General features: G+C 42.9%; 2 long non-coding RNA genes across 2 annotated transcripts; one reads left to right on the top strand and one right to left on the bottom strand.

Moving 5' to 3' along the window:
• Positions 1-3,271: 3,271 nt before the first annotated feature.
• On the bottom strand, positions 3,272-6,478 carry LOC309339420. Its single transcript, XR_014155326.1, has 2 exons — positions 5,608-6,478; positions 3,272-5,513 (listed from the first exon to the last, which is right to left on the bottom strand). It is a non-coding gene; the product is annotated as an uncharacterized lncRNA (long non-coding RNA).
• A 17,131-nt stretch (positions 6,479-23,609) lies between these two features.
• On the top strand, positions 23,610-26,824 carry LOC309339390. Its single transcript, XR_014155285.1, has 3 exons — positions 23,610-25,006; positions 26,164-26,239; positions 26,715-26,824. It is a non-coding gene; the product is annotated as an uncharacterized lncRNA (long non-coding RNA).
• The last annotated feature ends 627 nt before the right edge of the window (positions 26,825-27,451 follow it).

Genomic DNA, 27,451 nt, shown 5'->3' with positions numbered 1-27,451 from the left:
GTTGGGCTCTATAATGTTCACAGACATGGTGCCCACCTAAGCACTTTATCTCTGACATACTAAACTATCTACACCCAGAAGAAGTCACCTGGTTCAAAACAGAATCTTGTTTTGATGCAGAGGATCTCACACAGTTCAGATTATTACACGCTCTATCTCACATTTAAACAACAGGCCTTGGGTTTCTTCAGCCATTTGTTACTTGTAAGACACTGATACTCATTATAATGACTTTCTCTTTCTACAACCCGGCCAGTCCAATTTCCCATGTATGGAAATTATTCAGGGTTTTTGAAAAAAACAAACAAACTCTCTTCTTTTTTCCAAGCCTTCAACTTCGTTCACATACCCCAAGTTTCCAAGTTATTTCTTTTATTTCTAACACGGTACTTACTTTAGTTTTTGCTTGTCAGCCTCCTCATCTACCCTGTTAGCAGTAGTCTCAAATACAAACTATTTCAAGAGCCAAGCGTAAACCTGCAGAGCAGCTTAAAATCCATCTTGATACTTATTTCTCATCACAGTGACAACTGAAATGTTGTAGACTTTTTAAAAAAACCCTTGTCAGTTTTTATCATTACCTTATGCTGCTTGTTCTGGTCCCCTCAAATTCCCCTCTCTCCAATCTACTCATACCATTTCACATTACTTGCTTATTGCAATGGCTGAACATTATTATGTGCTACCTGAATGAATGACACTACAAAGTGCTTCCCTGAAACACATTACAAATACCCAAAGGGCACACACTAATTGCACGTCTTGTTTGCAGCCAGCTACACAAAGAAAATCCGCAAAGAAAACTATGTAGGGAAGAAATCTCTTAGCCACAAAAGCTTCATTATGTATTATTTTAAAATGCAATAATCTAGGACACTACAAAACAATTTGTCAGGCATGACTGTGTAAACATGAATAGTATAAACAAAACAAATAGGTTTGCTAAAAACTCTGTAAGGCTGTTAAATTCCTATAACCTAATAATTAACAAGCCATATTCATGTTACATTAAAACAGTGCACCTGTCAGTTTCACTGACCCCCACCCCCAATTATTATTAATTGCATTTAGTGATTGCTTTCTACATAACACGCCTCAAAGCAACACAAATATATAAAATATCACACAACGTGCCAACCATTTAAAATCAAATACACAGAATAAATACAACAGAACAACAACAACCTTCACAGAAAAGTGTGTCCTATTAACACACTTCACTGCTGGGGAATTAAATAAATTCTGGTATTTTTAACCCACCTCCATGGACATAGACATCAATAGGGACACGGGTGGCACTGTGGTGTAAACTAAGGTGACTGTCCCTGGGAAATGAGGACGTCTGGTAACCTTAGTCTAAACCACTCAGCCTCTTGGGCTTGCCGATCGGAAGGTTGGCAGTTCGAATCCACGTGTGACAGGGTGTGCTCCCGTTGCTCTGTCCCAGCCTAGCATTTGAAAGCATACCAGTTCAAGTAGATAAAAACATACTACTGTGGTGGGAAGGTAAACCTTTTACTTTAGATATCAATATCAATGAATTAAGTATATTGTTCTTGAAATCAGGGGGATATGAAGGCACAACACACACATCTCTTGTATACAAGCGAAATACAATTTTAACCAATTCATCAAGGGGCACATAAAATCAAGAAAACACAGTCTTCCCAAATAATGCAACAAATAATGCAAGTGATATAATTTGTTCCTTTAAAATGATTAGTTAACATCAGATGACAGTACCAATTTGCATGGGATTGAAACAGCTTGTTATTTCTCCAGAGCAGATGCCATAGAAAAACAAAACTTCTTGAAAAGGGTAGTGTTAGTATTTCACTGACTTCCAGTAAGAGAAACCAGCTATTAAGGCTTGGGTACAGAGTCTACTATGGCACCATTGGAATATACAATATTCCCATAACAAAAGAGTAATTTTTCTGTAGTTTTTGACAGTTGTGTAGAAGAGGAAATCTAAAAGGTATCAGGCATGTGACTACTTTATGTTTCTCTCTGTGTGTGCACATGCTTAAAGAAAGACAGACAACAGTATGATTCACACAGTATTTCAGCAACACCAAATCTTGTTATTAAATATCCCATCTAATAGACCTCATTTCAAGTCTGTTTGCTCTTCGAAAGCAAAAGTACAGTGTTAATGAATTTTAAACCAAAGCTTCTGATAATGATTCATGAACTGTCTCCAGGCTGCAGAGGCTCTAAGAAAATATCAAAAGCTAGTCATACTACACAGAAAGTTTAATAATTAGACTAAGACCCTTTCTGCAAAAATGTTCCCTCCAGCAGAAGTGAGGACACAAGAGGGGGCTCCTTGGATGTGGAAAGTTTTTCCCAAAGAGGCCTGCCTGGCTCCATCTTTGCCACCATCTCAGAACCAGCATCAATATCTTCTCTCAGGTATTTAATTGTTGATTTTATTGCCGCAACTTTGAGGCCATTTGCTGGCACTGTTATTTTTATGGTGATCACGCTGAGATTGTGGAGCTTAACTGCATGGCCATTTGCAATTTTATTTCGCCTCTAGCTTTCGATTTTTGCTAATAAGACATTGTGGTGTCTTCTTAGCTAACAACAATAAAATACTGCAAATCAATGGTCAATCAAACATTGATAAATATTAAACAATCCTTGGCTTTCAATTGTACCGTCTAAATACTGCTATAAAAACACAGAACCTCCCCCCATCTTTGATAAGTTCATATAACATGCAGCTACAAGGAAAAGATGGATGGCTTCAAAGAGAAGTACCAGCAACATTCCTGCTTGGTCAGGCTCAATTTTAAGTGCGTTGAAGCAAAGCAGTGGAGGCCCTATTGATGCTTATCCACATTTAGCTTCATGAACTAGGGCAGGAAGCCCTTCAAGTTAGAAGGGGAGGATTGCTTCTTTAAGCTACTGTAAGATAACTTGAGTCAACACTACTAACAAATGCTTTAAGAAGAAGAAAAGGTTAGCACATAACCGCCCTTTTATGCTCAATGTGTTACAGCCACCCAGGGAAAAGATTTCTCGTACAGGGCATTTAGCCCTCAATCTAAAATTAACATTACATACTTAGGAAAAACCATCCATTTTTAAATAGGCACGTTATTAAAATGTTTACCAATTACAAAAATCCTGTGGCAAACATTTATTTGGAAGTATGGCCCAAGGATTTATTGGAGCTGTCTTTGAAGAGTGCGTTCATAAGATTACACAGCTTTATGGAACTACTCCCATAAGAAACAGCAACAAATCCTTTAAGACAGACATGTGGATTTAGGCAAGCTTTATTCACTGCATAACTCATGACTGTTGAATTGTATAATCAGACATTCCACAGCAGCATTTTAAATAGACATGCTCTGACATCAGATACAGTTTTCTTATGCTTCAGAAGGGTAGGCTGACTTGTTGTTTACCATGGAACTGATCTTACCCCACAAGACGAGGAGGGGAACCTGATGCATTCTAGGTGTTGCTTGGCTGCATCAGCACCCCGACCACTGGTCATGCTAGCAAGCGCTGATGGGAATTTGAAGGCCATGGCTTCCTCAACCTTGCATTACGTAATAAAATTCTGTGCCACTCAATCCATCATCACAGCAAGATGAAATATTCAGGAGGTTCAGGATGAAGCAACTCTGTCAACCTCTCCCGCTTCCTTCAAATTCCTCCTCAAAACCACATTTTTTGTGTGACTTTTGGATTAGCTTTCGGGACATGTTTCAATTACATGTAACAGAATTTGCTGACGTTTTCCTGCCCCTGTCCTTGTCTATCTCTTCCTCCCAACCCCTCTTGTTTTCCTATTGTTTAGAATGTAAACTCCTTGGGAATGAGGAGCCCTCCACGTAACATGAACTTGCATATACATTAACTGGCATGGTTCTAACATTGTGCAATACCACCATGGTTAGCAAACTCGGCCAATGGAATGCATTACATAGATATCATAGTCTTCAAACATGTTCATTGGGGAAACAGGTGCTTGGACCTCTTTCTGCTCTTCTTGGGCGCTTAGCTCAATGATGTAGAGCACAAGCATTGCATATATAAATGCAGGTACTATCCCTAGCATCTCAGGGAACAGTGCAGGGGAAGATCTCTCTGAATGAGACCTCAGAGAGCTGCTGTCAGAGTAGACACCACTGAGGCTTGCTGAACCAATTGTCTGACTTGGAGTAAGCCCACTTCATATATTCATATGTCAAGCAGAGCGACAGAAGGAGTAAACCTATGCTAATATTACCACTAACAAAAAAACAACAACCTCATTTCCTACCAGCTTTTCTCGTTGGTCTCTAAATATTTAGCAGTAACTACCAAGAACCTTTCTGTGCCTGTTTTACTATGTGAAAACTGATTCAATATATTTTATGGTAACCCTCCACTTTTGCATTTAACAATGTTTCTATACCGCTTAATCACCAAAACTTCTAAGAGGTTTACATGAAATAAATGTATAAGCCACTTACTACACCGAGTAGAATATACTGAACTTGATACTTCCCTCAAACCACTTTCTTCAGAAGCAGTTCATGTAAAATGTTGTAATGCTGTGTTACATCTCATTTAGTCACATCCTTCAGCTTTTGAAGATCACACATGAGATTTATTATTTCCCTTCTTTCTCTACTAAGGCTACAATATATTTGTTAGTTGGCAGTTGGCAGCATACTGTAGTTCCTTGTGAACCATTCAGACGTTTTATTTAAGCAATATTCAAATTCTGTTAAATAAATTGATCAACTACCAAGGAAGAAAGGGGGCCGATGGGGGAGAGTAAATAGGCAGCATACAATAGAACTGTGCCCATTAATTTGATTTTCCATTTTTTAATGTTAAAGCGTTTCCAATAAGGTTAACACAATTATATCTATGCACATTAATTACTCAGGAAGTTTATCATTTCCCTATCAACTGCAATTCCAGTTGCCCAGGAACCTAACTGCCACAGTTATTTCTTCAGCAGATAAAATGTAATAACAGCTTTGTGGGGAGGAAGAAATTGAGGGAAAGTAGGAAATTAATCGGCTACCATAAAATTTTCCAAGTAGAATCTCAATTAAATAACATTTGAAAATTAGATTGAAAGGGCTAAATGAATTTCTGTTAACGTGAATAGGAAAGTCATAAAAAGCCAGCCATTTCATAGTTTGGAACATCTGGAAAGCGACAGATTTAAAAATAACCAGAGAGAACATTTCAGATGAGAACTGCTGAACAGAAGAAGATTTTAGAAAATGTTTGTAGCATGTTATTCACCTGCAGTATAATAGTACAGTATGCATGCATTTATAAACATATATTAAAGTACTCCACAGTGCTAACTGTAATGATTTTGCAATTAATGGTGCTGTACTCTACAATCTTGATTTTATCACAGAATTCTCTTAAAATTTGTACGGCTGTAAGACAGTAGCGTCCAACTCTGTAGAAATGCAGGTGCAGTTCGGCTTATTTCAAGTGTATCAACTATTTCTGTGAACTCTTGTTCTCTCTGAACCTTGAACCTGCAGAGATGGGTGAGAATAATCTCAGCAGCTGCATGATAATGAATGTTACAAATGTGATATTGTTGACAAAATTGAGAGGCGAAAACATTACCTGTAGCTGAAGCCTGGCTGTTACTTTGTTATGTAGCCTGCTAATGATCAGTTGCTACAGTTATAAGGAAGCTGTTGCAGGCCTTACTGGTTTACAGTCCAACCTATCAGCTTATATTCTAGACAGGAAAATTCCAAAGGTCAAGTGCTGATAGGCCACTTAATGGACACTCCCTTGGCTCATAGCTATAGGCCAGCGATCTGGAAACTACAGACATGGAGGTCACTGGTCAGAGGGTCCTGGTTGAAATTGCAGAAAAGGACAATTTGGTGTCAGCATGGTCTGTGTGATTAGTGGGGGCATTTTGTGGAAGGAAGAGACTGAGGAAGCAGCAGCAGAATGCTATCACACAATATCTGTATCACTGATGGTGTACTAAGGGGACACAGTATTACTAAAGGTTTTATGGCGTCAAGTGAAATTTTTAGGGAGGAAAGTGTATTTGTAATATATTTGAGGATTTGTAAACCAGGTCTTCCACAGTTAGGTGGATCCTCTACTGCAGCGTTTTCCAAACTTGGGTCTCCGGCTGTTTTTGGACTACAACTTCCAACATCCCTAGTTAGCAGGACCAGTGGTCAGGAATGATGGGAACTGTAGTCCAGAAACAGCCGGAGACCCAAGTTTGGGAAACAATGCTCTACTGTCTAGGGAGGGTTTGTGTATGGTACAAATGGGCAACTCTGCCTCTACTGCTATTTTCCGCTCCAAAGCAGAAAATGTTTCAGGGAATTGTTTGGGCACCAGTTCATAAAGGCACCCCAAATCTTCCACTGTGAGAATTATTTCTCTCAACTCCTTCCAACAATTAGTTGGAACATGCATTTCATGTACACAATTGAACTTCTAAGACTGTTGTGGAAACCAAAAGCAGACAAGAGTGACGACGGGAGGTCTGAAAAGCCAAGAAATGGATAAAATTATTACACTGGGGTGTGTGTGTGTGTGTGTGTGTGTGTGTGTGTGTGTGTTTGTGTGTGTGTGTGTGTGTGTGTGTGTGTGAAGACGTGGTCAGGATTGCTCAGTGAAGAGCAGACTGCATGCCCCGTCATACTCTGTGGCAGGTTCAGCAGCTGCTATGGGCACATCTTTTTTTTAAAAAAAAACAAACCAAAGAAAGGAGAAAGGAGCTAGAAACAGCGAGCTCTGTTAGAGGAAGTTCCCACAGCTTCTGCCTATATAAGACTTGACCTTTCTGTAGCACTCTCATTCCGCATTTGTAATATCACATTGCACCAGCCTTCTGGGCAAACCTGAGTGCATAGGAGCCAAAACCCTTTGTGCTACACCCTTCAGACCAGTTTATTTGGCTGAACAGCTTTATTTGGCTCTATTAAACCCAACCACATTGGGGCTGATCCAAGCAGTGAGTTATTTGTTTTGAGAAGCTCATCATAATAAGCCTTTAAGGTATAATCTACAGCTGTCCTTCCCCCCCCCCCTCCTCTTTGCCCTTTGGGAAAGAAGTTAGGGTGCCTTTTGTTTTATATATAAGTTATGCTTACTATCCTCCCTTCGCCAAATGGTCCGAGGGCAGGGTTACAGAAAACAGCACAATTTAAAACAATATATAATTCATTATGCTTCCCAGGGGTCCTAACATTTGGGATGCTGCTTCAGCAGCAGCAGCATTCTAAGACATAATGGAGGCTCTGGGTCAGCCCTCCTTATTGTGAGACTGCTGTCCTCAGTGCCATGGAAGTTTTAAGGGAAAGGAAAGAGCGGTGCAGCCCCTCTGAAGAAGCACTGGGTTGATGGGGCCGCGTCCTTTCATCAAACAGGCCTTGCTATCAATTAGGAGAAACAGGACCATGAAATTCCCAAGAGGCTCTGAAATAAGAGGTCTTCATTTTAAAATACTCGAGCCAATTCCAAAAACTGATATTTCTGACAGCGGATGGTACTTGTCTATCACTGAAGAAAAGCAGGTTGAAGGAGAAAGATAAATGGAAGATGAAATGGGATGGGGCAGAGAAGAGAAATAAGCAAACCCAAACATACTGTTAAGAAGGCATGCAGCAAAACAGCTTTCAATCAGAGTGCAATAGCTGGTCCGTACCAGCATTGCAAAAGCCACTTCCCATACAAAATCTACACTGCAGAACACATGCAGGCTTTCCATACATAGATTATACCTTTTACCCAAGCTGGGAATAATATATGAAGCATGGCAAGAGGCATGGGAAGAGGTAGAAGCACAATGCTTAGGGTTGCCATGTCAAAAACTTCAGAAATGGAGTCCTCTCTTCTCTGTATGTGCAGTAAATCCCAAACAAGGGAACAAGGAGGGGAAAGGGATTGCAGGGACTGCATCTGTCCCAGAAAGTCTCCACAGAGTTCTATGGAAGGGATGGGGAAACCTGCGGCCTCACAGGTGCTCCAGCTCCCATCGACCCCAGACAACATGGCTGACGGTCAGGGATGATGGCGGGGAGCAGGCCACAAGCACTTGCCATACCTGTTCTATTGCAACCGAATGTACTGAGCTGGAATAAGGTGAATAAGCAGGTCATGGTTGTCCAGGGTGTGTTTTTTAATCACTCTGAGGAGAAACATTTTTTCTCCAAGGCCAGGGAAGGAGGAATTAATTAGTTCCTAATTTAAAGCATAAATACATTTCATTACCTTCTGGTACCACAATTTTCCTATTAATGGCAATAAAAAAGGGTTTACTCTTCCTCTTTGAGGTCTGACTTAATTCACTATTACTTGGCAATACAGTAGCATTTGTACTGTCTTCAAAGTCAGATTACAATAAATGAATATTGACACCCCAAACAATGATTCTGGCTTTCTTCTGACTCTGCCTTTTTTCTTTTGGGAAAACATTCCCACACGCCTTTCCATCCACGTTTTCTTTTCTGGCTTCTGCACTAAAAATGCTTTCATCCCAAGCAACAACTATTAATTAGGAGCAAATCCCATTTTACATGGCGCTTGCTTCTAAGAGGCAGAGGATCGACGGCAACAGCCTGCCAATTCCAAGAACTTTTCTGAAACAGCCATTAACTGGGTCAGGAGTAGCCTCCCAACTTTTCACATGCTGAAATATTTACACGTCACTTAACTCAGCCGCTGTAAAATGTTCCAGGCCACTGGGACAGTTTCTGCTCCAGGATGCCAAGTAGCATGACCCTTAAGGTTGCGGCTGAAACTAACTTTAAAACAAGAAAGACTAAATATTTCAACAGCTTCCATTGCTATGTTTTCAGCTTAACCGGTTAGCTTTGCATAACCCTATCCTTCGCCGCCTATCCAAAATTCAGGTTGCCCTATGAAATTGACGATTTCAAATTTAGTTTGAACAGACATGTCTGATGCCATTCTGAAATAAGGAACAGACCCAAAAATAAGGAGAAGTGCTTGAAATAATCATCATATTGTAGTTCTAGGCAGAACACTGCATAGCACAAGGGGTGAAAATGAATCTGATACTGAACCATGGAGCCATTTTACACACGACAATAAAATTTATATGCTGTGGAAACACATGGGCCTATCAGCCACATTTCCCCCCAACAATATTTGGAACATAGGAAGCTTTCCCTTAAGCCAAGTCAGACCAGTAGTCTTTGTAGCTTAGCATTGCTTACAGTGACTGGAAAGCTCTCTCCGGGATTTCAGAGAAAGGTCTTTCCCAACCCTACCCAGAGAGGCCAGTGACTGAATGCAATACCTTTTGCATGCAAACCACACTGAGATTTGTCCCTTCCCCCTAGGGAAGTTGCAATGTGAGTTGCAATTGCCTGAACTGCCTAGAACAGTGATGGCCAAACTTGGCCCTCCAGCTGTTTTGGAACTACAACTCCCACCATCCCTAGCTAACAGGACCAGTGGTCAGGGATGATGGGAACTGTAGTCCCAAAACAGCTGGAGGGCCAAGTTTGGCCATCACTGGCCTAGAAGGATGCACCCCTCACGATTACATGCAAGTACATCTTGCATGTTAAAAAGGAAGGAGCTACGAATACACCTACCAGTTACCACACCCAGACCAAATTTTACCAGCTTCTCTGCAAAAATATCATGTGGAAGACAGCCAAGCAGTTAGCTCTTGGCTACAGTGCTCAGAAAATACTGTTTCAACAAGTAAATCATCTAGTGTAGACATTTATAAGATTTTACATGCCTACACATTTAGGAGGTAATAGCAAAGAGAGCCCATATCATTATAATGAGTGTTTTGTTCAACATCGTGAGTATGTGGGGGAGGCCATTATGTTGAAGTCACAGCATACCAAGTCCAGAGTTCTCAATCCACTCATTTTCAGCAGTTCAACATGGACTGTTTTGCAAGGCAGTTGATTTTTGTGCTCTTTCCATTCACACTCTTTAACAGCTTTATCACCATCAGAGAAGGGGGTGCCAGAAAGGAGTGCTACTGCTTAATTATCTTCATTACATACAACCCCAAATACTGTGTACACTACAAATAATTTGTGGCTGTTAGGAAAATATATGCTCGTGTTCCATTGTCTCCTTTTTTTGAAAATGCACGCACAAGCTCCAACCGCAGAAAATTAGAACAGGAGAGATGAAAATGGTGAATGTCACATTTTGTTTCCTATTTATCTATCAGGGCTATAATCCTCTTCACGTTTATCTGTAAGTAAGCTCCACTATACCCAGGAAGACTTGCTTATGAGTAAATATCATGGGATTGCAGGGCAAGCAGTGTTCTAGGAGGTTGCTCCTATCAATTTCCCATCCGTCTTTCACTTCTCTTTCTATTCTGTGCTGTCTGTGTCACGGCAAGGTTTTGTAACGCTATGGAATCCTCAGTGGGGAAAGTGGGTGTGCATTCATAGATTTAACGTATTACAATTTTTTTTATATTAATTCACTGGTCTTCAACTGGTAGGTCAGGATACACTGCTAAAGCCATGGCCTGATCTAAGGTGGGTTGCAAGAGGAGCGCTGCAACAATGCAAATATACTGTATGGGGAAAGATTCAGAAAGCCCCCCCCCCACACACACACGCATGTCTAGGTTAAAACCAAACAGTTTTGGGTTAAAACTGGGTGGTCCTGGGTATAAAAAGGTTGAAGACTGCTCTACTATACACTCTCACATTCCAAATCATTCTGTAAGCTACGGTGAATTTAGCGCACATCTTAAGAGCCCTAGGAGGAATGGAAAGCTGTATTGACAAAGGCTTCGGGTAGACTATACTGATCAGCTGGGATTATGTGGATGGGATAGGCTGCCACGATGTAGCTACAGAAGAAGGCCAGAGAAGATGCAATGAACAAGAGGGTGAAATGGTGGGTATCCCTCACACATACACAAGACAGTGAACTGAACCTCCAAAGGAGACCAAGTGGAAACAGCTGCTTTTTACCGTGCAGAGATATAAAATGCAAGGCCAACAACAACATGCAGAAGCAAATTCTAATAATACACTATTACAGAAAGGTTACTTAAAAGAACAAAATAACAACAACAACATAGCCAGCTGAGTAAAGTTAAGACTGATTGCAGATATTATAGCAGCTGGAAACCAACCGGGGTTCTCTCACACATGCGAACAGTAAGCAAAGGATTTATATTTAACACACTTATGTAAAACTGAAATAAAGGGAGTAAAGCAGAATGAATGCTCATACCCAAAATGAACTTAAAAATCATGGAAAGCCAGGCTGACTTTGCTTTCCCCCCACCCACACACCTGATTTGTGGCTCAAGAAGATGCTCTCCTCCCTGCCTCTGCCCATATTCCCAACCAAAAACTCCAAATGAAGTTTATACAATATACATGCCAAAAATGAATGACCTCGGCAAAATGCATTTCCTTATCCTGGCCATTCCCTAGATCTCTGACTAAAAAAAAAAAAGGAAAATAATATCTGTTATTTTGACAGAAATCTAGCTGCCAAGCTTGCTCGCAGTAAAGGGTTTTTTTTGTTTTGTTTTGTTTCATAGAAGAGATTAAACATTACAGCTCATTTGCAGATGGTTCAGCAGGACCTGACATGCAGATCTGATGCAACTCACACATGCCATCTCCCCGTCTATATAGCAGCCCAGAAAAACTGTCAGGGCAGTATGGGTGGCACACCTCAAACAGAAGGTGGTTGTGCAACGCTCGTCCCATATACTCCTTCCTGTTCACAGGCATTGCTTCCCATTGCTCAAGTTTAACACTGAAGCAGTACATTGAAACTGCAAGAGCCTCCTCTGGTCGTATGTCCCATTATATTCAATACAAATGCAGGAGCACCACCGCCGAGATGAAAACTCTTGTAATGTGTGCTAAATTTAATCAGGGACAGCAACCCAGGAAGACCTGTAGTAGAAGAAGGCTGTGTCCCTCATATACAGAGCAGCAGCTTGCAGCATAAATGCTGCCAACAAATAGGTGACTGCTGCTACTGTTACTTCTACCGCTCAGTATCAGGGTTCAGTTTCAGTTTGTTCCTCGCTTCCCCAGAGCACAGCCTGAACCCCAACCTTGCCTCCAGCAAGGAACCTTGTCCCAACACCCCAGTCAGGCCTTGTCTTGATGCAGAGAGCACAGCTAATGGGAAAGAGACATCTACTACATCTCATGGCATCAGATGCAGGCCAGGCTATGCATGGAACATGCACGTCATTCTCCTCTATTGTCAGCTGCCTCACTCTACCCAATAGTAGGGCTGGCCCCGTGTATCATACAGGTAATCCCTCTCCCGCCCCTCCCAGCAAGATTTCCCTTTCTCTTCGTTCCCATGCTGTTGTCTACACATTGGACTCAGTGCAAAAGCCTTCCTGGTGTGTTATTTGAGTGAACGGGCAACACAGATTATAAGGGGCAATAAATCTGGACATTTAGTTCTGCCCCTGAGGTTGCACAGTTACTCAATATCCCCTTCCAGGGGTGAAGGATAGCTTCTGAAGTAGGAAGCTTTTTCTATCAGTGAAATATTTAGAATCCTCAAACAGGGCCCTAAACCACACAGCGAGCCTACAGGAATAGAAAATGCTCCTCAGTTCAGAAATTACTCAACATGTAATGGGTAAGAGGGAGATGAGCCACATGGCCTCACAGCTCTGAGTAATGTGTGAAGAGAATCTGATTCAGGTCTGCTCATAATACGGCTCCCCACCCCCCTTTTAAAGGATGTGCTTGCAACAGTGTGTGCACTGATATACAGAACTACTAGAAAATATGAGTGACTGCTGCTAAAGTCTGAGGCATTTTGTGTTCCATGTGGTTTGGTTCGTTCACTGTTGGTGTGGCGTGGACTATTACTTAGGAGTCTGCTGTGCATTTTTGACCATTAGATACAGAAGTCTCCCATTTTTTCAACTTTTCTACTGAATCTCAGATTATTCTTTGCACACAACATTTCAACTTACTGTTAAAATTCCTATCAGTCACTCTCAGAAGTCTTCACACACACATTGAATATCTAAACATATTGGTATTATACTGCCATCTTGATGACAAATCCAATTCATGTTCTAGCCTGCTTGCTGTATATTTACACGGAAGACTGAAGTTCAAGGCTAACCAGGCCCCAGATGTTCTACAGATAGGATACGCCATTAAAAGTGCCTCTACCCAAACTTTCTTGGCTTATTTTTTTTCAACTCACAAAGTACACTACAGTGTGTTGCTCTGGCAACTAAGGATGTTGCACTTGGTACACAACGCATTTGGCTTTAATTTGAATTCTTTATCAGCAAACAATTGCAGCATGCACTTATACTACTTTAAAATATTTATATTGATTATGAAATCACTTTAAAGCCACAGTGGAAGATTTCCTCCCTCTTATGAAATACAGTGGTATGCCTTCCTGCCCATTAGAGTGGCGGCACCTTCTTCTACCTAATCTCCTATCTAATTTGTCTAAATAAGATGTAACTTGTTGTGATTAGGAAGACTGTCAAACAATTTCTTGTGGATGGATAGACTCCAATTAGGATGCAAGACCACAACGATTAAAGAAGCCCCTATAATCTCGTTTTATCTTAAGCACAGAGGTATGCACAGCTCCTGCTTTGGTCAATATTGTTGCTTTTTTTACACCCATCAGATGAATGTACTTCCAAACCTCTTAAGTTTGAAAAGCAAAGGCAAATCCCTGATCTTTTTATCGTGAGCCAAGGAAGAATGTTGCAAACTTGTGTATTTGTCTGCCTTATTTTCCAGCCTTTGATGTCTAAAATAGGACAGTGTGAAACTGCAGGAATGTGTGTATATGTGTGTGTGTTTCAAACTTTCAACTATGCTTTAATTTGTGTCCTGGTTTTCTGAAATAAATATTTTCCCCCAGTATTTATTTATTTTTTAATTTGGCCCAGAGTTATTCAGAACTCAGATTCCTGCAAAGTCTTCTGTTGCTTGTATACATTTGCCTTTTGAGCTACCGTATTTTTCGCTCTATAGGACGCACCAGATCATAAGATGCACCTAGTTTTTGGAAGAGGAAAACAAGGAAAAAAACATATTTGGAATCTCAGAAGCCAGGACAGCAAGCAGGATCACTGAGCAGCGATCCCGCTTGCTGCCCTGGCTTATGGGATAGCTTTGCGCGGCCTCTCCCGGGCAGGGGATGAAGGCTCCCCCTGCCCGGGAGAGGCTGCGTGCGGCTAAGGCTCCCCCAAGAACTGCGCTCCCTTTAAAGCCCTTTTCCCTCCTCGGGGAAAAGCCCCAAAGAGCCCCACACATGCTCCATGTGGCTCTTTAAAGGGAGCACTGAGCAGAGCCTCCTGCCTGCATTTGCTCCATAAGACGCACACACATTTCCCCTTACTTTTTAGGAGGGGGAAGTGTGTCTTATAGAGCAAAAAATACGGTACTTATGTATTATTTCCAATATGACAGAGAAAAAGGGTCGCAGCTCAAGTCATTTGGAAAGCCATGTAGAATAACTGAGGAACATGTGCATAAAACCCTAGTGTTATTTCTTAAAGCTACTTTAATTAAAATAAAGTATATTATAACTGGAGTGAAGCAGTTAGAACTGAGTGGTCAAGTAAATTTGGTTACTCATACTCTTGTGGTTTTAAAGTGGTTCTATGACTGGAGAGTCTGTTGGTCAACCAGAATGGTTCCCAACACCATCATAGTCATTTGAAGTTACAACGTGGGGGAGAATGTGTTTTCCTCAGTACAATTCATTTGTAAGGAAGTTTCAAATGTTCCAACTCCCATTAGCCCCCAGCCAGGATGGTCAATGGTCAGTGATGGATGGAGTTTTAATCCAGCAAAATCTGAATAACCACAGGTTTCCTACCCTGCCTCTATTGACCAGGAAGGTGCCCATTTTTGTCTAGACAATAAAGTATTCTGTTTGTTAGACATCAGAGATCACAGAATTGTAGAGTTGGAGGGGATCACAAGGGCCATCTAGCAGCCCAACCCCCTGTGATGCAGGAATCTTTTGCCCAACATGGGGCTTGGACACAAGACCCTGAGATTAAGAGTCTTCTGCTCTACCGACTGAACTATTCCACGTTTTGGTAAGCAGTTTGGCTTCCTGTAAGACTGATAGGCCTCATTATTCCAATTATGAGTAATACGTAATATTTTAGCTGGAACTACCTGCCCTAGATAGTGCACTCTGGGGGAATTAATGCACTTCCCCTATGGAAAAAGCTACTTAGTTTTCAGACATGAATGCCGCAGCACTAATGAATTCAGAGATCACAAAGAACGTTCAGCCAAAATTAGTAGGCACCTGAAGGTTCCATGTCCCATGTGTAGAAATCAATCAATAGTTCTCCCTCCCGTTACTTTTTAGAGTTTGCTTTTTTCTTTACTCTTGGAAGGAGGGTAGGAAAGCATTCCACCCCATTAATATTCTTTCACAATTTTTTTCTTTCGCTTTTTCTCTGTAGTATGGAAGATGACAACTGGAGGAAGACTTTGGACTACATCAATCAAAGCAAGCAAGCACATGTAAAATCAATATGCCAGCAGAGATTTGCAATTAGCAATAAGCTGCTAGAGTGAAGATCATTTGTTGTCCTGCACATTTGTTCGATTGCAAACAGGCAGAATACTGAAAAATCCAGAATTAACTTAAAACATACAATACTCATTGAAGTTTAATTGATGGGTTTCTGCATGCAAAAGCCTTTTTGCATTGGTAAAGAATTTATAGCTCAGCCACCAGGGGTAGCCAACATTACCTTACTAATACGGTCAACCTGAGCAAGAGATAAATGACATCTTGCCAGCAGAAATTAACTCTACTGAGGGTTAAGCTCCCTCGCTTCTCATTGCCTCATATGCCCTAAAGGTATATATATTTTTGACTCAAGATGAAGTATTATTAAATATCAGAAACTTAAAAGCTTGCCGAATAACAACAAAATAATTGATCTTTCAATCCAGTAACGAAAAACAATTCCAATTACTACAAATTAACACCCATAATACATCACAACTTCCCAGAACATTCAAAATCTTCTTTCTTAAGGCATTAATATTTTCCGCAAGCTAGTTTTCAGATGGAATTCTATAATCGGTTATATACCAGAAACCCAAACTGGTTTCAGTGGGAGTAAGTGAACAGAGCAGAATGCAAGGCTTTCATTTATAGCCTTTGCAAAATTAAGCAACATCATAGGGATATTAAAAACACATTAAACAGACACTAACTCTACTTACCTGGGAGTAAATTGAATTGAATTCAATGCAACTTGCTCCCGAGCACACATGCTTACAAATGCACATTCACCTGGGAGTAAGCCTCATTGAACTTATTTGGTCTTATTCCTGAGTGGACATGCATAGGACTGCACTATTACAAAGAGTTTTTCAAAGTATTCCAAAATTAGAAAATTACAACAGGATTTAATGGGGGTGGGGGGGAAGGATGGGCAATGTAACTACTGATTCTCTCCCAAAATAGGTACTTTCCAAATTTGTTGGGCTATAATCAGCAAGCGTTTCCCTTGCTGGAAAGAACTGATGCTAAACTATTTTCTCCTTTAACTGACTTTGCTTTGGGATAAATCATCTTATTTTAGCAAGTAAATTACAAATCCATAAGCAATGCTCTGAGATCTTCTGTCACATTAAACTCAAATGGTTACTTTCTTGCAGTTAAAAACAATTTTCAAAGTACTGGAAATGCTCACCAGCATCACATTAATAGGGGTCAAATACTTCTAACTAGCATTTCTGCCTCTGCCAGAAAAGAAATGTGACGCAAACTAATTTCTTTCTTATAGCTCAGGTCTACTTCTCTGGAACATTCCCTTTCCACTGAATCATGTACCCCTTGATAGAAGAGGACTCCGTCATTCTTAAATTTGCTTGTATGAGATGCACAGAAGCACCACAACCACTAAGTGCAAAAGGCAACTGACATACTGAATTATCAACACACTAAAAATTGAGAATCTCAGGGTCCTCTTCATGTCTCTCCTGCAAAAGAATTGTTTAGTGCCAGTTATACTATACAAAACTCACACGTGACAGGGACCCTTCCCCAGAAGACTTCACAATCTACATCAAGACTGGAACTAGACCAAGATCTGAGAATTTATGAGGAACAGGCCCCATGAGGAGGGACATCCAGACAACTGAGGGGCAGGTGGGACAAGCCTAGGATGGATTTTCCCTGATAAAAGGAGAATGTTGACTACTCAGTCAGTTAAAGCCTTTTTTTGGATTGGCTTGCACCCAGACAGTCTGGAGCTTGCAAAAGCACATATATGTGTGTGCAACAGGCATGGGTCAGTCATACAAGCCTGAAAGCAGTTCTCAAAGACCAATAGGCAGGGCACTTCAAAGTCATAGCAGATTAACTGTTGTCACGGCTTTTCTTTTTTAGTGGCAGCAGGAAGCACTGACGGGACATTGGCAAGAACCCATGCAAGCCAAGCTTTATCACAATAATGGTTTACAGGATATTCCCTGTGCTCCCAACACTGTAGCTTAATTTCAAACACTGGAAGGTTCGAGCTCAAGATGGTGCCTTAACTTGCAGAATGTGTTGCTAATGTAAGGACTGGACTAGTGCGCTGCCCAGTCCTTTTTATTGCAAGAAGCATTTGCACTGCCTGACATGCCCATTGGAAGCTTTTCTGTTGCTGCTGCCAATATTTCATGAACACATATTATGGATAACAATGCTATAAACACAGACTTGCCAGCAGGCTCCACTGATCTGAGCAGGGCTTAATACCTGAGTACAATTACTCAATTACTGATGGGTTGTTTTCTTTTTTTTTAATGATGTGAAGCACCGTGGCACTTTTGTGTGTGTGTGTAAGTAAAAAGCTGCATAGAAATCATTTCAAACAAACAAACAAACAAACAAACAAGTCTTGATGGCTGTGATCCTAAGTACAGATATATTCAAATAGTTTCCACTGAAATTAGTGCTACTTATAAGAAGCAGATGAGTTTAAGTTAGAGATATATCCTCAAGAGAGATGCAAAGTCATCTAGCTGTTATGCGAACTCACAAGGAGAGGAGAGTGTTATTTCAGATGCTGACAGGTTACATTTTGCTGCTTATTCTGTCGTTAAATCTGTTTGTATGGAAAGTTGTTTGAAAAGGACAAGTGGATTATTTTACACGTCATTCCCTAAGAAACTCCAAATGTCAAAGATCTTTTCAGAAGCTCAAGTATGTTGTCTCCATAAACTATCTAGCCAATTCAAGCAGAAACAGTTTACAAGGGTTCCTTGAAATTTCCTTCACAAACCCTAGATTTATAACTGTCTCTTATCAATATACACATCTGGAAGAAGTCAAGATCTGTGTTTTAAGAGGAGGGGGGGGACCAAGAGGTTTTGACAAGACAGTTTGGAGAACAGCAGCTAGGAGTCTTTGTTTTGAAGTTAGTAGCAGCTTAATATTTATGCATTTGTACATTGACCAGTCAAATATTAACTACCCTTAACACAAGCCTTGTGGGTACTGAATAACTTTAACGCTAGTATTCTTTTGCGGCACGGGACAGCTTGCATGCTCACAGTCACAAAAATACCACACATTTCCTTTTCCTACAGCCCAAAGCAAAGGACTGTCACCTTTCAGAAAGCAGGAGATGGGGGACGGGTAGAGAAAGTACTCCAAGTACTGGCGTCTATAAGGGAAAGGGGTGGGGAACCTATATGCCTCTCCAACTCGCTCCAGCCAGCACCTTCAAGGGTCAGGAGTGATGGGAGTTGTAGTCCCAATAACATCGGGAGGGCCACAGGTTTCCCCCACCACCCCGGGTGCAGCACGAAGTTGGAAGAGCCGTTCATCTCCCTAGCGAACCAAGTCTCTCTCAGGAAAGAGAGAAATGTAGGAGTTTGCCTCAACAACCACGAATCACAAAGCGGCAGCCAAAAACACCACAGCGTTGTTGCAAAATGAATTGAAACCAAGCACACACCGGGGTGGGGGTGGAATAAAAGCTGCTGCCAGGAATCCTGGAAGGCAGCCTGAGAAGCGTGTAAAGCTCTTTTCTCCCCCGAACTGGTCACATCAATTCAAGTTGGCCCAGAGGCTTGTGAGAACACACCTCGCTCCATAGCGGTCAACCCCGCCTCGTTTTACGAGTCTGGGCATCTCTCTTTTTTTTTGCGCGAGGATACCTGCAAAAACGCAATGCCTCCGGTTCGAGTCCCGTGCCATGGCTGCAAAACCAAGGAAAGTTCCCCATTCGGTTCAAAGAGTCGCCTTGGCGAGGGAGAGAGCCGAGAGAGGACGAAGACCCCGCCAGCCCGCTCCAAAGCCCCCTTACCGGACTCTTCTTCCTCGCTCTTCGCAGGGCGCGGTGGGGCCCCGAGACCGACCGGGAAGATGGGAGTTGCTTGCGACCGGCGAGTCCGCCTTTCTCTCTTTCTGGCTGCCTTCTGCTCCCTCGCAGCTGCAGCCGCGCCTCGGCGTCGGCGAGGAAGGGAGCCGAGCGAGGGAGGGAGAGCGGGAAGGGCGAGGAGGCAGCGGCGGCGGCAGATGCAGCCTGAAAGGAAACGAGCGGCCCAAGTGAAGGGAGGGGAGGAGCAAGCGGAGGAAGATAGAGAGAAAGAAAAGTGCGTCTGAGAGACAGAAGTTGCCAGGCGCGGAAAAAGGGCCGGGCGCCCAGCAGCGCTCACTTCCCCATAGCGCGCACAGCCAAGCCCTCGGGAGCCGCTCGCAGCCTCCGCGCTGGTTTACGCCCGACGGGGAAAAGAAGCCGCGCTCATATTGGATTAGGGGGCGGACCACGCGCGGCCCGGGAGGGGTAGCGGCTTAGCCAGGCGGCTCTCGGCTCCCGCGCGCCCGCTCCGCGTCGCCTTCTCCTCACCTGCCCTCCGGGTCTCCTCCGCCGCGGGAGGGCTCGCCTGCAGGGACCGGGCAGCGCGGCTCTGCCAAGCGGCCGGGCTGGGGCTCGGAGCGAGTTGGCGCCTCCCGCCGCTGCGCCGCGCTTGGTATCGCCCTCCACGCCCCGCAGATACCACGCTGCCCAGCCCGACGGCGGGGAGGAAGTTGCGAGGAAGTCCCGAGAAAAACAAAAGTGACTCGCTGCCGCCGCTCGAGTGGAGGGCGGAGGGGAGTTGGTGCGCCGGCGCTGCCCGCGTGGGAAAACAAGTGTGCAAGGAAGCGGCCGGGCAGGGGCGGAGGGGGCGGCAGCGGGAGCTCGGCTCGCGCCCAGGAAGAAGCCCGGCTGCTTTCGACTCCGTGCAGAGGCAGCTGCGTTGCCTCGCAGTCCCAGCGCAAACGGCTGTAGCTTCCTCGCTCCTTAAGGTTGCCAGCTAGATAGCTCAGTTGGTTAGAGCACAGCACAGTGCTGATAGCGCCGAGGTTGCAGGTTTGATCTCGTATTATGGGATAGCCGCTTACTCCTGCATTGCAGGGGTCGGACTGGATGATCCTTAGGGTCCCTTCCACTGTTCTATGATTCTATGTCAGTCTGTTACCCTGTTACCCCTGAATCCTTATTAATGATGCTTCTTTATTGAGCAGTGCCCGTTCTGTGGAAGGACGACGGTTTCAAGTTAACATTCTGCAAGGCAATTAAAACAGAAACGCTTCTGCAGTGCAGCGGTTAGCCTTTCTATTGCCGCTCACGTGCAACATCACACCCTCAGTTGTTGATAAGGATGGGAAATCTGTTGTCGTCATTCCTTCCCCTTCTCTCCATGTTTTTAACTCTCCACTCGCATCAGATCCAGCTACCATGGCCAGAGGTCAAGAATGATGGGAGCTGTAGTAGTCTAACACCATCTGCAGGGCACCAGGTTGAGGAAGGTACCACAGGCAATGACACACATCGTGGATGAGGATTGTTCCCCATCCCTGGTTTACATGTTTACTTCCCACTCCACTCCACCGTGTTTCACCTTCCTTTTTTGAAAAAAAGAAGCAGCCAAACAACAAAAGGGAAATGATAAGTTATGCAAGGGCAGCGTGTCCTGTTTTGCTACCTGAAGAAAATCAGGAAAAGTGCCATGCCTTGCTCTACCCCTGCCCAAGCCTCCATTACCTGGGTTGCACAGTGGTGGCAACAGGTTCTGGTGAGATCCTGTGGAGTGCATAAGATCTCATGAAATTTCAGGGAGATCTTGCAAGATCTCACACTGAAAGCCGCTGGTGCCACTTGTCGCTTCTCTGCCAGCAACAGGGCAGATTGCGTGCCACCTCTTGCGGTTTCGCTGCCTGAAGCAGCTGCCTCCATCCACTTCATGGGCGAGTTGGCCCTGAAATCATTAAGTGGAAACACATCAGGATGAAGACTAGCATGGTGGGTAGTCTTGGAACGCTGGGGTTTACAGGGTGTTTATTGTGGGGTGTGGGTTCTTTCTGCATACACATTTTATTTTATATATTTTTGCAGAATCGTAGAATTGGAAGGGACCCTGAGGGTCATCCAGTCCAATATTCTGCGATACAGGGATCCTGTCCACAGCCATCTCTGGGTGGACTCCAACCACTGGTTAACAGTCAGGTGCACTGACCTATTTTGCCACTGTAGCAGTATTTCTGCCCACCCAGCTTAATCCCTAGACGTACAACTTTCCTGGGGAAAATCTCATAAATTAAAAAAACCCAAAACCTGTTGCCAACCACTTGCCTGTGGTATCCAGACTTCCCTTAAAATATTAAGCTCCTGTCCAAAAGCTCTCTTAAGTTTAGCTGAGGATCAGAACTCAGATCTCCCTAGTTGTTAAGCAATATCCTATGTGGCTTCCAGAAGGGGGCTTAATATTGTAAAGGGTTGGTCAGCTATTGAAAATGGGTGGTTGGCAACAGGTCTTTTTCTCAACTTAGGGTGCTTCCAGACTCACTCGTTTTGAGTGGGATTTGATAATATACTGGCAGAGTCAGGTTCTGCAGTTGTAGCTGATAGGGAGGTCTCGCACAATGAACTTGCTTTCTCAACAGATCAGACTTGTTATAACTGCACTAGAAAGTGTGAGGTAATACCTGCTTTGACACATTATCCTGCAAACGAATCGGAAGGAATTAAATAGCCACAGCATTTAAGCTCCCTGCAAACAAATCAGAATGAATAAACAGGTTACCTGGAAGCACCCCTAACTATTTTTCCTGGAAAGGGTAAATCTGGATTAAATTATGGGGGCAGGCAGGCTGGCAATTTGATGCTAAGAACACTGAATCAAAGAATAGACACCGTCTGACTGCATAAATCAGAGATCTGCACTAGCTGACAGTTTGTTACAGGACCAAATTTAAGGTGTTACTATTAGTATATAAAAGCTCTCAACAGCTTGGAACTAGTTTACTTGAAGGATCACCTTACTATATAGATAAATATATAGATGATACAGATATATAGATCTGCTTGACTAGTTCAGTCACTGGAGCCAGCATATCTTTAGGCACCAGGCAAAAATGTTTCTCTTATCACCCTGAGCAACCCCACATTGAAGGTGCCATGAGGCTGCAGAGCACCCCCCAAGCATCACCCTTTGGAAATGTCCATCCAGGTAGGACTGCAACCTTCACAAAGCGGTGCCAACCACCCCTAACTTTAGGGGTGGACACCAGAAGGACACTTCAGGCAATTGTATCAAAAGCTGCTGAGAGGTCAAGGAGAATTAACAGTGACACATTTCCTCTGTCTCCCACTCACATACTAGCAAACACAGGTGGTGCTGTGGGTTAAACCACTGAGCCTCTTGGGCTTGCCAATTGAAAGGTTCGTGGTTCGAATCCTGGCAACAGAGTGAGCTCCCATTTCTCTGTCCCAGCTTCTGCTAACCTAGCAGTTCGAAAGAATGTCAGTTCAAGTAGATAAATAAGTACCGCTGCAGCAGGAAGGTAAACAGTGTTTCTGTGTGCTCTGGTTTCCATCACGGTGTTCCGTTGCACCAGAAGCGGTTTAGTCATGTTGGCCACATGACCTGGAAAGCTGTCTGTGGACAAACGCCAGCTCCCTTGGCCTGAAAGCGAAATAAGCGCCGCAACCCCATAGTCGCCTTTGAATGGACTGAACCGTCCAGGGTCATTTACCTTTTAGCTTAACCTACTAGCAAATTCACATTGCTTAATTAAAGTGGATTTGGTGCACCTGTATAACAGACCCACTCCCCCCCCCCCGTCAAAATCAGACTTTTTGCAGTAAGGAAAGTGACGGGAAAGTGTGGGATAACAATTGCTTGATACAGCGTCCTATAGCTCCCCTACAAAGAAATCAGAATAAATGTTCACTAAACAGGGATGTGGGTGGTGCTGTGGGTGGCACCTAGGGCTTGCCGATCGCATGGTCGGCGGTTCGAATCCCCACAGCGGGGTGAGCTCCCGTCTTTCGGTCCCAGCTCCTGCCCACCTAGCAGTTCGAAAGCACCCCTAAGTGCAAGTAGATAAATATTTCACCTATTTATCTAAGTGCAAGTAGATAAAGCGGTACTGCTTTATAGCGGGAAGGTAAACGGCGTTTCCGTGTGCTGCGCTGGTGCCGGCTCGCCAGAGCAGTTTCGTCACGCTGGCCACGTGACCCGGAAGTGTCTCCGGACAGCGCTGGCCCCCGGCCTCTTAAGTGAGATGGGCGCAGAACCCTAGAGTCGGACACGACTGGCCCGTACGGGCAGGGGTACCTTTATCTTTACCTTTAAACAGGTAATATTGTCTAACCTTCCCACAAACTTGTGCAAATGATGAATGCTCAATAAACAGGTTGTCTACAAGCTAACTCAGCCTCATATACGCAGGCTTGTTGTGAAGGCCTGCATACTTCCTTGCCGCACAGCCCTCAGTTGTGCTTTGGAATTGCAATAATCTTGTAAGGCAGGTCAGTAGCAGTCCTCTCTATACTTATCTAGGAAGCAGCACTCAGAAAGAAATATGGTATGATTTGTGCCCCTTCGCCCTGCACACATTGCTGGCTCTTCTCTCTGGCAGCACAACCTACAATTTATTATAGCTGTTGTATGGACAGAAAGATAACATGAGGAGACTTTGCACAGGTCTGCGGGGCTTCGGGTGCACCTTGAAATATAAGGCATGAAATCATCTAATGAAACTTCTGTCAGAAACAAATTTTATATAAAACCTGACATTTGTTAAGACCACTTCTCGGAAGGGGATGTTTGCTTTCAGTTCTTTATATGCACCCCAATAATCCCAGTCTCAGAAAATTATCTTGTGCAAAAACGTTTTGTACAAATCCTATACTAGTGGCACTCAGAGTAGACCCAACAAAGTTAATAGGCACAACTAAGGTTAATGCAATTCTTAAAAAATAGCTGAATGCAACCCTTAATTGAAAAGTGTCTTCTTGCAAATTAATGCCCTCTTGTAAAATAATTTAGCATGTGGAGCATACATGCGACTATCAAAGAATCACCGGAGAGAATAATTTTCAAACTACACAAGCCAAACATCTGCACTATCCCTCATTTTCTAAAATTAGAGCAATCTAAACTGTTGTATATAATCAAGAGCACTCAGTACTAATATTGTGATTATTTGGCAGAAGTAGCTATAGCTAAGAGCTGATCCTAGGAATTATGCCAAGACTAATCTTGAAAAGGAGAACTGTTTGGCTGTATACCATCAAGAGCCAGGGCAGAGGAAGGGGGAAAATGGAGGTTATGGAGCCTGGTTTGATTTTAATGAATTTCTAGGTTCTTTATTGTGTAACCATCAGATTTTTTTTAATTATTTTTTTGGGAAAGTGTATAAAAGAGAGATACCAGAAATGAAGCCTAATCCTATGGAGTAAGCTCCACTGAACCCATTAGGCTTATTTTAGGACTTATTTTAAAATAAGTATACACCAAATCGGAGGAAAGTCATGTATTTAAAAGGGAAGATCATTATATAACCTTATTGTAGTAGCTACAGAGAAAAAGAAACTTGGCCACCTTCTCTAAGTTTTGTTCCAATACCTTCTTGTTATATTTCTTCTAGAGTTGTGAGTTGAAGCTGTTGGCAAGCCAGGATAAGATCGGACAGATTAGCCAGCAGGGACCTCTCCATGAATGGCTGTTTGCCCGTGTGCTTCCCAACAATGGTAATATTAATAGAATTTTGTTGTATGAACAAATGAGGTTGGATTTAGTCACTAGAAGAGCATGCTTTTCGGTTAAAGGCTCTTGGATCTATTGCTTGTTCTTCTTGTTATTAGTAATGTAAAATGCATGTCTTTTGGCTTTTCCTTCTTGTTTGTTTGATCCTGCATGTCCTTTTCTGAATTCTTACAGAACACACACACTGGCTAGTTGATGTGTGCAAGGAAAAGGGATTTCTTCTTGAATCCATAGATGGTGATCCATCACACCCACATGCTGCATGCATTGATCATGTGTCAACCACTGTTTCCATGGTAAACACTAAAGTATGAAGTGGAAGTGTATGTGTTCATGGGGGCGACACATGGCATGAACCACAGATATAGAAGAGTTACACATAATCCAGTTTCTGTTTGAGCATTGCTATACAGATTGCAGGAAATAATGTTTTGGGGAGTCCCTCTAATTCCAAATCTCTATAGCGCCCTGCCCCTTTTACAGTGGTACCTTGGGTTAGGTACTTAATTCGTTCCGGAGGTACGTTCTTAACCTGAAACTGCTCTTAACCTGAAGCACCACTTTAGCTGATGGGGCCTCCTGCTGCCACCGCGTGGCCAGAGCACGATTTCTGTTCTCATCCTGAAGCAAAGTTCTTAACCCGAGGTACTATTTCTGGGTTAGCAGAGTCTGTAACCTGAAGCGTATGTAACCCGAGGTGCCACTGTATTTGACTAACCAGCTAATTCAGTTGCGAACTGAAGGAGTCACTATGGTTTAACTGAGCCAGCCACCTCTTCGTGTGAACTGGTCCATTGACTCCACGCATGTGAACCAACTGGTCCTCCTATATTCACCAAAATAATTACAGTGCAGCAGTCATCCTAGGCAGGCTTCATTTAAATGAGAGAGCCAAGCTGCTTTTTAAGAAATGTGCAGTATACGTAAAAACATACATGTATTTTCAAGCACGTGTATTGTACATTATTTGGCAACTGGTGTAGACTGTGGTTTCCTGCCAAATGTACAGTTAGCAGAAGACCTGGGTTTTGACCTCAAAAAGAATGAAATGGGTTTTTTTTGGGGGGGTGCCACTTTTTAATCACATCTTCACTACTACCGTCTGATCACATTCTGCAATGATCATTCTTCCTACTTTCAGATTGCTCATGCAAAATTCTTAAAGGAAGATACTCTGGGGGATTTCAAATGCATGCCAAGCAGCATCACCAGCTGAGGTAATCAACCCACTTTTAGTGCAATGAAGTCAAAAGCATTCATCTTTAATGGTGGTGTTTGGGGAAATCTCAAGGAAGTCTGTCCTAAAAGCACCATTTTCTTCTGCAGGACAATATTTTCCTGGAATAATAGAACTAGATGAGTATTCACTGTAAATTAACAAAATGCCTGACATTTGTTGCTGGCAGATGCTGATACTTGAACCTTTGCCCATTTCAGTTCGGCTCTTCAGCACTTCCTGATCCCTCCGGATTGCTAACCTGGGCTTAGAGTGTACATAAATAGGTCTTTGAGATGCTAGTTGCATATGTGGATTTTTTGATCAGACAGCAAAGGTTAGTTTATTGCAAGAAGAATTGGTGTCTAGTTGTAGTTTATCAGTTAAGCTAAAGGCAGGCGGGATTTCTGAATAGTTATTTGTTTGACAGCAGATGAGAAACAGCTAATGGGATTTTCATTTTTATTTCCCTTCAGCTCAAAATTTCCATCTGCAAGCAGAGACAAGCATGTTGTTTGGATGTAAATTCCACTGAAATGAATGGGGCTTGCTTACAACTGAATATGTTTAAGATCTGGTTACAGGAGCAGATGTGTTGTGTTTATTTCTCCTCCCCCAGAAAACCAGCTGCTTCTCACGGCAAGTTAAATATGCATGACAGTGAATTAGTTAACGGTAGAGTCTCAATGGGTCTTATTATCGTATCATACCTGAAGCACATCTCTACAAACTCCCAAAGATTCTGTGAGGATTCACCAAATGTTAACAGATCCATGTTAAGCTGTAATGTTTTTAGTTAACTCCACATTATCCACAACGTAAAAGATTGTCAGTCAGAAAATACAGTGTTCGTGGTAATGCTTTATAGTGCACAGTTGCCTTCCTGAGAATGTCTGCCTGCCTCATTTCCCTCCCCAAGTTCTCAGAATAGCCACCGTTGTGTATTTTTTCATGCACCCAGCATGACACACGTGAGATACAGACTTGCACAGCTAGACAAAGAAAATAGGTTGCATTTCAGTCCCGACTTTTGTGTGAACGTGCCCCGGGGGACACTGTCATGCGGAAGTATGAATATATGATAAGACCAAGCCATAAAGTTGCTCACAAAAAAGAAAAAGAGAAATGCTTTTCAGTTCAGTGATAAGAAATTGTGACAGTATCGAAAATAGAAAGTATGCCCATCCCTAAGGGCTTTCGTAAGATAACACAA

The sequence above is a fragment of the Podarcis erhardii genome, assembly GCF_964252035.2.
Source record: "Podarcis erhardii genome assembly, chromosome: 3".
Classification (NCBI taxonomy): Eukaryota; Metazoa; Chordata; class Lepidosauria; order Squamata; family Lacertidae; genus Podarcis; species Podarcis erhardii.
The sequence above is the reverse complement of the archived record's forward strand: the minus strand, read 5'-3'. Positions and strand labels throughout refer to the sequence as shown.